This window comes from Spinacia oleracea, chromosome 6 (genome assembly GCF_020520425.1).
Source record: "Spinacia oleracea cultivar Varoflay chromosome 6, BTI_SOV_V1, whole genome shotgun sequence".
NCBI classification, from domain to species: domain Eukaryota; kingdom Viridiplantae; phylum Streptophyta; class Magnoliopsida; order Caryophyllales; family Amaranthaceae; genus Spinacia; species Spinacia oleracea.
Genome location: NC_079492.1, coordinates 29,966,357 through 29,979,420, shown reverse-complemented (window position 1 = coordinate 29,979,420; position 13,064 = coordinate 29,966,357). Strand labels below are relative to the sequence as shown.

Below are 13,064 nucleotides of genomic sequence, written 5' to 3'. Positions count from 1 at the left end.
TGACTATGCAATTCGTATACTCCCTCCGTATAACAGTAAACCTCCTCCAAATTGAAATACATTCTTAAACTCGGATTTATAATATATATGAATTAAGCTCACTCTATCAATTAGCTGGGTACGTGCAGTTACTTACATACTCCAAGAGGTTTTCTTCATTAACACCTTAGAATTGGCTATTCGTCTTCCCACTGATGATTTGTAGCAGCAGCACTCCAAAGCTATAAACATCATGTTTTCTGGAGTGTACTCCTTGTTTCACGTACTCCGGAGGAACATATCCACTGCCAGAATATGATTAATATGTTTGAGTATAACCTAAATAATTAGTGTATAACAAGAATGCAAGCAAAACTATATACTCATTATGTTCCCACAATTCTGCTTGTGTTTGCTTCATATCCATCCTTTTGGAATATTCTTGCCATGCCAAAGTCTGATATCTTAGGATTTCAATCTTTGTCAAGTAAAATATTATTGGCTTTTAGATCTCGGTGAATGATGGTTAGCCTTGAGTATTCTTGCAGGTATAGGAGGCCTTGAATTATTCTTTTTGATGATGTGAGCACGCTTTCCCCAATTGAGCTGCAAACGTTCCACAAGATCTGCTAAGAGACGGGGAAAGGAATCTATCAGCTGCCAGAATGTTATGTACGTGCTCATGTCTTTGTTCGTGAGCTAGATTTTATATCATCATAGAACACAGTCAAGCAAAAGTTATACCAAAAAGGTAGAAATCCAAGCTGCTAATTGCAAGGTATTCATAAATGAGCATTTTTTCCTCTCTTTCCACGCAAAATCCCAGCACCTTAACCAAGTTTACATGCTGAAGTTTTGCAGTGAGCATAACTTCATTCTTGAACTGCTCAAATCCTTACCTTGAAGCTTTTGAAAGTCTCTTTACTGCTATTTCCTGCCCTGTCTTTAATTTACCCTGGAGAAACAGATATATGTATCTTATATGCTGTGTTTGTTTAAGTGGTGAGGGAAATGTACTTGGTATTGATTTTGAAGGATACCTTATAAACCGGTCCATACCCACCCTCTCCAAGCTTCTTGTAAAATGAAAAATTATTTGTGGCTGCTGTAATTTCTTTGAAACTGAATACCTTCATGTCAGGTGAATCATAAGGATTCTTTCCACCTTGCAGTTTTCAGTTAGTGATTCAGTGACTCCCTTTCTATCACTGTCACTATTTGCATCTTCGGTTCATTCTGCTTGATGGCATACATAGATGGTTTCTTCTCATATGTGATGCTGACTTCTCGATCTTTTGCTTTGCCCCATAGCAATAGATACAGACCTATGATGATTGTAACTCCTACCATGCTGAAGAACCAGTGATAATTCAGAACATCTAATCTTATTATCTATTCCTTATATGAGCACAAAGAGTGAAAGAGCATTTTATGAGCTATGCTTACCTGCCCGTGTATAGCTTTTCACCAACAATGAAATATACTGGCGTAGTTAAGCAGCCTTGCTCCAAGATAATAGAAGATTATTCATTGTAGAAACTAGAAAGGGTAGATGATAAAATAGTAATTGGGCACCAACTATTATTTTGCCTAACGTATCTTACTCTTCTCAATGTAGATGTCTTACTTCTAAGGGGTGTGATTTTATGACGTAGCTTGTGAGCACAATTGGTAGCAATGTGAAGGAGTAATTGGTCTTTGTACAACATCCTGTGATGATACAGTAGGCCTGTTTCTCATTAGAGAACAGCGCTGGGTGTCTAGAGAGGTCTTTAATAGAGAGTCAGAAGGTCACTTCCTCCATCCTAATATGATATTCAGCTTTTACACTTTGGTTTGGCATGGAAATTAAGACTGGAACCAACACCTTTACTAAAAGTAGTCTTTCATTGAGCTGATTATCACTTGATATTTGAGCTGATAAATACATTCCTTGTTATTAGTGTCAAATTTGAAATTCCCAGCTACATCGCGCGCGTTCAAGCAATAAAACACATTAGTGTTAAATTGAAATTCCAAGCTACCCCGCGCGCATTGCGCGCGGCCAGCGACTAGTATTTGCAAAACTAGGGGCACCAAAAACCTTTTTGCGGTTGAATAGCGGGTAACAATTACGCGTTAAAATAGAGGGTAAGTAGATAACTAATATGAGAGTTCGATAAAAGTAGTGGTTGAGATTATAAAATACAACCAAAGCTATATACATTGTATATTGTTTAAAATTTTACTATAATTTTATCAAACGCTACCTGTTACCTTTAGATTATGTACACTGGACTCTTAGAGTGTCTCTCTAATTCAAGTAGCTCTCCAACAAGAACTATCTCTTGGCCAATATTGGGCTCTTGAGTGGTTCTTGTGAGACTCTTGGTAGCTCTTCAAGGAGAGCTACTTCAAGGTAGCTCTTGCTCAAGAGCCCTCAAAGAGTTGTTTCTTGTTGAAAAGTGGGGAGTAGTTTTGAAAAGTAGATAATAACTTTGGTTAAAAAGACAAGTAATTACGAACCACCAAATGGTTGAAAATTAATATATTGGAGAGCTCAATTGAGGAACCAACCAACGTTGGGTGCTTTTTAGAATCAATTATTGGTGTCTTGTAGAGAGATGATGGTAGAGAGAGAGTGGAGAACCCTCCAATAGCTCTTTTGAAGAGTCAACCAATGTATATGTTCTTAAACACCATAGAGTACTATTTTTGACGTTTGAGAAAAGTTACTTAGCCGCTACATCTACCAGACTACCACTAACCTCTATGGCTCTATCTCACTAAACATTTAGTGAATACATTAAAACGCTATCCGCTACCGTAAACGTTACCGCCGAACCCACCAAAAGTGTGCTAAACAATGATGGGTTGACATTTATTAAAGCATTTTCAAATGGCTTAAAATCCAAAATTTTATTGATCCAATAATCCAACTATGTACTGCAGAAGTATAAGAACTATCCATTAAAAGTTCCAAATGATCATTATCCTTAAATTTTCTTATGATCGTTCAGTAGCTTCTCATCTTGAATTTACCATCCAACAAATCCCAGGAAACTGCAATGAAAAAATAAAATAAAAATCTAAAGTTCCAAACCAATGAAATCAGAAAATAAAAATAAATATGAAAATGGAGAAGAATTACCTGAGAGAACGAAGAGCAACATGAGAAGAGAGGACATGGAAGAGTAGATGAGCTCCATGGTAAAACATAACCATACCTGTGCACCCTAACACAAATAATGAAACTCCCATTTTATTTTATTTTTATTTTTAATTTTCTGATTTCTTCAACAAAAATAATTAAAACTAGCTAACACTTTGTGAGAGAAAGAGATGGGGGATTAAGGGAATGAAGAATGGAGATTTACAGAAGTTGACAACAAAAAAGTTGTTGTTAGAAGAATAAATGTTAGGGTGTTTAATGATTGGTGACACACCAGATGAGTTTGCCACTTTGGCAATGATTGCCTCTATTATTATACTGTTGTTGTGCCAATCTCTTGTGAAACAAATTAAGGGGTTTTGTGGGTTAACGAGAGATTTATTGGTTGATGGTGGAGTTGGTGATGTAATTAAGAATATTTTTTGTATTAAGAATATTTTTTGTATTAATTAAGTTTTGAAATAGGGGTATTTGGAGAAATTGAAGGGGTTTATTATTTACGGATCCATTTATTTACCATATATCCTTCTATATTTATCTTCTTCATTTATCTTTTTCTACCTCCAACCTACCCACCACATTTCTGACCACCACCACCTTTGGCCACCACCAGATTCCGACCACCTCTTTATGTTAATCTAGCCACCGCATCGAGGCTAACGTCACAGACGAGAAACTGCGTCGCAATTGTTAGATCCCCGAGTCTACAGGCGAAACCTCGACGAAATCACAACTGGTAATTTTTTTTTTGTTTCTTGTCCGGGAAAAATTCAAAGACTTATGCATTTTAAGCTCGCATTATGGTACAAACTTATGCATTTTAAGTTTGTACCATGGCAGGAGCTCAAAATGCATAAGTCTATACCATGGTACATACCTAATATGCAAAAGTCTATTTTATTTAGGGATTTGATTTGTAATAGAATTTGAATTAATTGACCCGAAAAATAAATTAGAGACTTATTAATTTAGACCTTTGGCCATGGTATAGACTTATGCATTTTAAGCTCATACCACGACATGAGCTTAAAATGCATAAATTTACGCCACGGTGTGAGCATAATATGCATAAGTCTATGTTATATCGCTAGTAGAAAAACATTAATTAGAGGCGTCACTTTTACATTGATTAGCAGCGTTTTTGGCGTAGTAGCAAATGGAAGGGCAGCAAATGAATAGGTATTCGTTTGCGGCGCCAAAAAACGCCTCAAAACAATATTGCGTTTGAGGCCTTTTTTTGTTAGGTTATGATACATATGACAAAACATAAATCATGCGGAAAACCTTAATGCCAGGAAACATATTATTTAAACATAATCATTTAGCATAATTTAGGTGCATACACTTTGTAGCGTACCCTCCCTAGCTGCGCCGGAACCGAACAAGAACAAGTCTTTAGGACTCCAAGTGTCGTCCCTCCGTCGATAGTCCACAGCACGTCCGGGTCCGCCTTAAGATTGACCAACTAGAATCGCCCTTAAGGTACTATAAATTTCGGCTATTATGGGGCAATAAAGTGACTGATTTTTCTGCTCAAAAATCACTGTTTTATTCTATGAATACTTATTGAAAACTCGTTCCTAAAATTATGACCCTAGGCATATATTTATAGGACTATGGAAAAGGAATTCGAATCCTGTTAGAATACTAATTTATTAATTATAATCCTATTAGATCTCTAAATAATAAATTTAATCTTTTAGGATTAGGATTTAATCAATGCACGGATTCCGATAGCATTAGGGTTCGTCACGCACACGAGCAGCGCACAAGCACCGCACGCCTGCACGCAGGCCTTGCGACCCACGCCGAGCGCACAGCGCTGAGGCCCATGCTCGCAGCCCATCGCTGAGCTTGTCGCGCGCGCCAAGGCTTGGCTGGGCCTGGCCTTGCGCTGGGCCTGGTCGAGCACTTGGCGTGTTTGGATGCGTGTGGCTTTGCTGGGCGTCGGCGTGGCTTCGTGCTGGCCTTCGTGTAAGCCTCGTCCGATGCTAATTCGTACGATACGCTTTCCGATTAAATTCCGGATTCTGGAATTCATTTCCGATAAGAACAATATTTAACATTTCCGATTCCGGAATTAATTTCCGTTTCGAACAAATATTTAATATTTCCGTTCCCGGAATTATTTTCCGATTCCGATAATATTTCCGATTTTGACAAAATTTCCGTTTCCGGCAATATTTCCGATTCCGATAATATTTCCATTTCCGATAATATTTTCGGATACGTACCATGTTTCCGTTTCCGGCAACATCTACGACTTGGATAATATTTATATTTCCGATACGATCCATATTTCCGTTTCCGGCAATATCATCGTTTCCGGAGTATTTATTTCTTGCCTTTGACGATCTCAGCTCCCACTGAAACCAAGATCCGTCGATTCCGAATATTCATAGATGGAGTATTTAATGCCATTAAATACTTGATCCGTTTACGTACTATTTGTGTGACCCTACGGTTTCAGTCAAGAGTAAGCTGTGGATTAATATCATTAATTCCACTTGAACTGAAGCGGCCTCTAACTAGGCATTCAGCTCACTTGATCTCACTGAATTATTAACTTGTCAATTAATACTGAACCGCATTTATTAAACTTAATATTAAATTAATTCTTGGACCAAGGGCATTATTTCCTTCAGTCTCCCACTTGTCCTTAGGGACAAGTGTGCATTTCCTAATTCCTTTGTCGCTCGATGCTTGCTCTTGAACATAAGGTAAGAGTTGTCATCCTTATTACGTCCAGAGGTGTTTCTTGGTTTCAGAGTTCAACTGATCAAATAAACAGATAATCATATCCTATGATTCATCTGAGCACGACCATGCATTTTACAGTTTCGAGCTCTCCGAGTGGCCTTGTACAACTTTTAAGCATCTCGTCCCGATTTATGGGAGGACAATCCCAATCTTGCGATCTTGAGATTAGACTTCGTTTGATAGGTGATTACCTGAGCGTTGCCTTTATAGCCTCCTTTTACGGTGCGACGGTTGGTCAACGTCAAAGTAAGCAGTTCTCAAACAAGTAATCTCAAATCACTCAGGTATTGAGGATTAGTGTCTAATAATTTTAATGAAATTTACTTATGACAAATTCTCATCTCTTACAGTAAAGTTTCATAGGTCTGTCCGATACTAGTCTTCTCAAAGTAAGTATCTATGCAAATGATTACGACATTGCCATGTCCACATAATTCAAGAAACAGAACTACTAGTCATCTTGCATTCTAGTCATCTATTGTTTTCTATGCGTCCATCTTTATAGAAAACTCCGACCAGGACCATTTTCAACTTTTGACATTCAAGTTCACTTGATAGACATTTCTTAGTCACAGGACTGGTCCTGACAGTCTATCTTGAATATATCGTCAATTTTGAAGGGACTCATCATTTAATACTAAACCAAATTAAATGGAATATGAAAATACATTTCACATATGATAAATGTTCAACCCCAATATTTTACAACCATGGGCCTCTGACCCATCTTTAAAACAATTAATGGAATTCAAAGTTATGCTTGATTTCCAGTGCCACAACGTGAGTGTTGCTTCTCACTTGTTGCATATTTTAGTTATCATGCTTTGCCAATCTTAATATCCTTTTCATCGAATGTTCTTCGAGATAGATGATAAGATCGTTTGAGTTTGTTTATTTTGTGATCTAGTCTTTCTTGCTACAATAGTGGTTCTACGCATTTTGCAATGAAGAACCATTAAGTCAACAGACATGTGATCTACCCAAGTTCAGTGAAGAACTCTTTAACATAAACAACCCTGTTTTATTGCTTCTTAGGCAATAAGTACTTTTACTTTAACTGTATAGGTTGCTAGTGATGCTTTGTTTGGATTTACCTATCCAAGCAGTTCATAGATATGTGGAAGACTTTCCATCTGTATCTTAGAACATAGAAATTAATATTTAATTTCCCACGCAACAACTCATGGTCTCCAATCCATGTTGTCATTTCAAAACACGATGCTCTTTAGCTCGTCTTTGTTAATGGTTAACTCCAAAGGAATCTTGTTTGATCCTTTGCCAGTGTTTATGCGTGTAGCATCAATATTTAGCATATCTTTATTTCCTTGAATCAAGAACTATTCCTATGTACCTTTTCAAGTACCATAAGATTTTCTTGATCTCAATCTAGTTGGTCTTCACTTAGATCAATAGAGATTGGTATATGTTCGTCATGCCTAAAGCCATACGATACATTTTTGGCGATCCTCATATTATATCATACATGATAAATTCTTTTGCAAAATTATTCTCAATTGAATTCTATCCATGTAACTTTAGCTCATTCTAGTTTCAGTAGATACTAAATCCAGCTATATAATATAGGTGAAGAATCTCATCTAGATCCTTTGATGTTTAACTTAGTAAATGGTTATACATAGTTCAAACATTCATTACTTAGATTTATTCATATGGGTCGAATATCTCCAATGGAGTATTTCGTGTTTGATTTAGTAAATGCCATTACTTAATCCAAAACAATATTATAAGATCTTTGTAAATAGATCTTAATACCCAGTATGTACTAAGTTTCGCCTTGGTCCATCATTGATGAATAATTTCAAATCTAAGTCATTAGCATTTGAATGTTATTTCACAATAGAGAGATATGTGTGTGATACACATAGGACCAATTAAGTTTTATGTACTCCCACTAAACTTCTTATATATCTATAAGAATCATGTATATTTTATGAAACTTAAAATACTTATTAGCTTCACTAAAATACAATTCCAATTCCCAATTGCTTGCTTAAATCTGTACTTAGATTTTATAAGCTAGCTTTCATTTTCAAGCATTTATTTGGATCCACAAATCCTATGACATACCATGTACATAGTTATTCCAATATTTGATTGAGGAATACGTTTTGTCATCCAATTGCCATATGTACCAATATGCAATCATTGCTTGAATTATAGACTTAAGCATTACGATTTTGTATGAGGTTTCAACACAATCCACACCGTGAATTTTCTTGTAACCCTTAGCAACTAATCTAGCTTTTTGTGTGAACACAATTTCATGTTTCATGGTTTTTATCCTTAAACTTGCAACCAATAGGTGTGAAACTATTCTTGCAAATCAACAAAATTTCAATTTTGTCATCAAAACATTGAGTATGTTTTATGGCCTCTAACCATTTAAAACATTTGAGTCTATATATGGCCTCTAACCATTTTAGGGAATCTGGGTTTCGTCATAGCTTTCTTACAGGTCACAAACTCATTAATCTACATGATAATAGTTTGACTGCAAGTTGTAGGTTTGTTTACTATCTAATAGAAGAATCGCATAGCTTCAGTGACCTGAACTCCATGTTTCTTCACTATCTAATAGAAGAATCTCATAGTTTCAGTGACTTGAATTCTATGCCTACTTGGGTATAGAACATCAAACAATAGAATTTCAATAGCCACTTGAAAGTCCTTTGAATATTCTATTCTCCTTGAAGCACTTGTAAAGTCTTCTAAGAGATGTCTATTCTTTAAAGCCACTTCTAAAGTCCTTAAGAATAAGTGTTCGGATTTTCTGAAGAACTTCGAAAAGCCTCCGGAATGTCTGTTTATGTTTGTTGTTCGCCTCAAAGACTTTCGAGGTCCATTTTCTCCTACTTGTCATTTTGGAAACGAATCTCCAAAAGGACATTATTTCGAGCAAACAAACATTATGTTCTCAAAAATTCGTGGTAGGAACAATACCCTTGTGTCTTATTTGAATAAATCACAATGAAACATATATCTATTCTTGGGCCTTAGTTTGTTGAATAACAAACACTAAGCTCCCACTGAGTTTAGCAACTCTTTAGATATATAATTATGAAAAGATATTCTGAAATTACTTTTCAATAGCTTTGACGGATTTTGGTTTAGTTTTATGGTAGTTGAGCATTTTGTTTTAGAAATTATAGGAAAAGTCTTTATGATCCATCATTGATCGAATCAAGTACTAATCGACTTCGATCATTCCAACTTAGATATGCCATATCTTATGGAGCTAGATTGTGAATTTTACTACACACAATCATTGATGATCATTCTTGACTTAAGTAATCATCAACATGATCTAACCTAGATCATTATGATTTCTTGCCAAGTGGGATTTATACTTTTGAATCTTTGAACTAGCCAAACAGATTCAAACTTATATCACATTGAGTAAATAAACCTATGTTCACTCAAATATGTGTGAAATAATAAAGTCAAAAAACCTTTCTTTAGCTTTGAACTCTACCGTCTAGGCGTTCTAAAAATAGTTCATATCTTTTGTTACTTTCAACAAGTAAGACTAGCTTGTCTTGAATTGATCTAGAAATCAATCAACTTTCAAAAGTCCATCGAAATAGAGCTTGTACATGTTAACTTATTGATATGGTCTATGCAACAATGCCAAAGATTAGTGGAACTCAAATCAAGAGATTGATTTGAACCCAGTAAAGTTTTTATTGTTAAAGAGTTGTTTGTTTTAATCAAGCATATTGACTCAACCCGTAATTGACCATTTCATTCAAATAAACAAACAAACATTGTTTTTGTTTTTCTTGAATGTGAGTCTTTCTGTGTTGGAAAACAGAAATTTAGGTATGCTGATTGTGGAACAAAATAGCCATTGAGTTCCAGCCTTGAAAGGTCTTAAAACAAACTAGATGGCCCTACAACTAATGTAGCATTGCCATGCTTCATTTCCCACTTGTAGGCCATTAGTGTAGCCTAGCTTCCATTATTTGAGTTATTACCGAAGTAAGAACCTCAAGCTGTATATGATACCAAGGAAGTTTAATTGCTAGGTCACTGCTCTTTTAAACATAAACTTATAGGTAGAAACGGAATTTTAAATTCCTTTCATTTGTTCCTTTGTTTTCCTATTTCTTGTACCCTTTCTAATAGCCTTAAGAATTGAATTCTCTAGTGTTGACTTTTATACTTTGTTTAGACATGTCCAATGTCACTCCAACAAAGTTCTTACCATTTATGTTGAATATTCTGTTTCAACTAGATGATCTTACCTGAAGCTTCTAAAGTTCTCTAAGCATCGATCTATTTGAATGTCTAAGGACTAGACTCATTCGAGAATTAAATGGACAAAGATATTAGGTTGTTAACCATTGGTAAAGCTGAGCGTTTAAACTCAATGCTTTATGATCTCAAAACTACATTGTATTTTGAATTCACAAGCACCAATCGGTTCGCCATTCGACTTTGATACTCGAAAACAACCATAAAAGTCGCTAAAACAAACGTACATTTTAAATTGCTCATTTTCTCTCATTTCCCTGAATCGTTCTTGGATTCACTACCAATCGAGGAAATTTACTGCTACCTTTCTAAAAGGATTTACTGCAGTGGAAGATATTTAATTATAAACAATAATTAAAACATACATTGAAGCATGCAAAGTCTAAACATTTATCATGAGTAATAACTTGAAAATTAAAGCAATCATGCAATTTAAACAAGTCATTGGCATTTTATTCAAATTTATTGTTCCGGCAGGTGTGAATAAAATGATCCAAGACCCTAAAATCATTGAAGAATTAAGCACATTATGTATTTTGACTCAATTCTAAAATATTTTAGGTAAGCAAAAGCCTTTTGCTAATAGTCTATAAACTACTCTTGGTTGATAGGTACGTCTAAGAATCTTATTAGGTAAACCTATCAATTTTTCCACGACATAAAAGGACTCCTTACTTATATCGTTGAGTTTCACCAAAACTAACATGTACTCACAATTATGTGTGTGCCTTACCCCTTTAGGGTTAATAAGTAACAACTTGCTAAGCGTAAAACTATTACTAGATTGATGTAAAGGTTATCCAAGTAAGTGTTATTTTGGCATGGTACCTTTTAACTCAATTTTTAAGTTTGGAACTTAAGGCTCTTACTATGTTGGTTAGATTTTAAGTGAACTAAAATCCTTAATCATGCAACATAATCAAGCTTTAATCTCATGCATATTTAAGACATATTTAAAAGCAATAAATAACTTAAAGCATGCATAAGATAAATGTGATCTAGTATGGCCCGACTTCATCTTGAAGCTTCAACTTCAAAGTCCGTCTTGAAAATGGTTGGAAACTTCGTCTTGAATTTCACCGTGGGAGGCGCCATTTTCTTCAAACAGGATCAGCTATATTTAAACTAATTACAACTATTTGATGGTACGCAGACCATATTTTAATTGAAAAAACAAACTTTGGTGCATTAGACCAATTACATTCAAATTAATGGTACGCAGTCCATATTTTCTATCCTATTTGGGCCATACTAGTCACTTCATAACCTGCAAAACAGTACATATACAATATATACCATTCATCCATTCATTATCATGAATGGCCCACATAGCTGGTTAGTAAAACACATTATGCGTCACATAAATATTTGCAGCAATTAATCAAGGGCACCAATAATCTACCAATTATTCAGTCCTTATTAATTCTAATCAAGTTGTTTAACCTTATAGGATTTGTAGACCTAATCAAGAGTTTATGACTAAAATTGCTCCCACTTAAACCAATAACTTTATATGCTTTACTAATTTTAAACATAAAAATGTATTTCTAGTCTTACCGGAAACATACAAGTTTAATTAAAATTTAAAGCTCATATAAAATTATAATCGAATCCATTTATTTAATTTATTTTTCAGTTGAATTAAATGAATTTAAATTAATTCAAGGTTTAATTTTAGTAAAATAATTATTATAAATAAAAATTTATAATAATTATAATATTCAAAATTAAAATCCGAGAAAATAATTTAAATTATTAATTTTAAAATTAATTAAAATTATTTCCGAACTGAAAATCTCAAATTAAAATTCAAAACGACTCAATCATAACACGACGAGCACTTGGGCTTGCGCCCAAGCCCCATCGTGTGCACGACCGATCGCACATCCATGGCACATAGCAGCAGCAGCCACACGCAAACGCAGCAAGCCAAGCCACGCTTGCGCGCAGCCTGCTTACCCGCATGCATCGCAGCAACCCTCGTGGCGAGGCAGCGCTCGCTGGTGCGCGGAGCAGCGATCGCTGGGCGACCCAGCACTCGCCCTCGCGCGCGCGCCTCATCATGTGCCATGCCCATCGCCCTTCGCCCATAGCACACAGCACACACGCCCAGGATCCCTTGCCTCATGCGCGCGCCATATGCTTGGTTTGCTTGCTGCATTCGTACCGCACAGGCGACGAGCTCCCTTGCTCGTCGTCGCGTGCCCACACTATACAACACCCCTTAAGGGTAACACGTAGCTTCCATTGCTTTGTGCGTGCAACATTAATGGGCGTTTTTCAAAAAATTTTAAATTTTTATTTCAAAATTAATGACAAATTAATAAAACATATTAATTTCATAATTTTAGGGCGAAAAATCGAAAATTTATTAATTAATTAATTTCCGATTAACATGGATTCAAATCTAGGTCATAAAAATTTAAAATTTAACATAAATTAACAATTTTTATGGTGGATTTTAATCATGGATACCTAATTAAAGTATTAATTAATTATGAAAAACAAATCAATTCTAAATTATTCGAATTTCAACAAATTAATCATAATTACAAATTAGGTTGTATATTTAACAAGTCTAGGCATTCAAAGTTGTTAAACATATACTGTAGGTCAATCAAAAACTCAAGATTTATCAACAAGAAATGCAAATATTCAATTTAACATCTTAAATTTACAAACTTTTGCGTTCGTAAAACTAAAACCTCCGAAAAGTCATAGTTAGGCTTCGAATTTGGGAATTCTGGGTTCGGCCGAAAAAAAATGTTTTTGTCAAAATTTTAGAATGCCTTTTAAATGCGGAATTGACACAAAAATCACTCGATTTGGATGAGTAACGAAGAAACTGCAGAAAAACTGCGTACATATAATTAAATAAACGCAATTTGCAATTAATTAA

The 13,064-nt window shown here is 35.2% G+C and overlaps 3 long non-coding RNA genes across 3 annotated transcripts; 1 reads left to right on the top strand and 2 right to left on the bottom strand.

Moving 5' to 3' along the window:
• Positions 1–17: 17 nt before the first annotated feature.
• On the bottom strand, positions 18–1,577 carry LOC130462601 (uncharacterized). The gene is made up of 4 exons (XR_008923143.1): positions 1,426–1,577; positions 1,020–1,330; positions 363–934; positions 18–284 (listed from the first exon to the last, which is right to left on the bottom strand). It is a non-coding gene; the product is annotated as an uncharacterized lncRNA (long non-coding RNA).
• On the top strand, positions 617–1,929 carry LOC130462602 (uncharacterized). The gene is made up of 2 exons (XR_008923144.1): positions 617–757; positions 1,598–1,929. It is a non-coding gene; the product is annotated as an uncharacterized lncRNA (long non-coding RNA).
• A 547-nt stretch (positions 1,930–2,476) lies between these two features.
• Positions 2,477–3,617, bottom strand: LOC110804722 (uncharacterized). Its single transcript, XR_002537812.2, has 2 exons — positions 3,110–3,617; positions 2,477–3,021 (listed from the first exon to the last, which is right to left on the bottom strand). It is a non-coding gene; the product is annotated as an uncharacterized lncRNA (long non-coding RNA).
• Between the last annotated feature and the right edge of the window lie 9,447 nt (positions 3,618–13,064).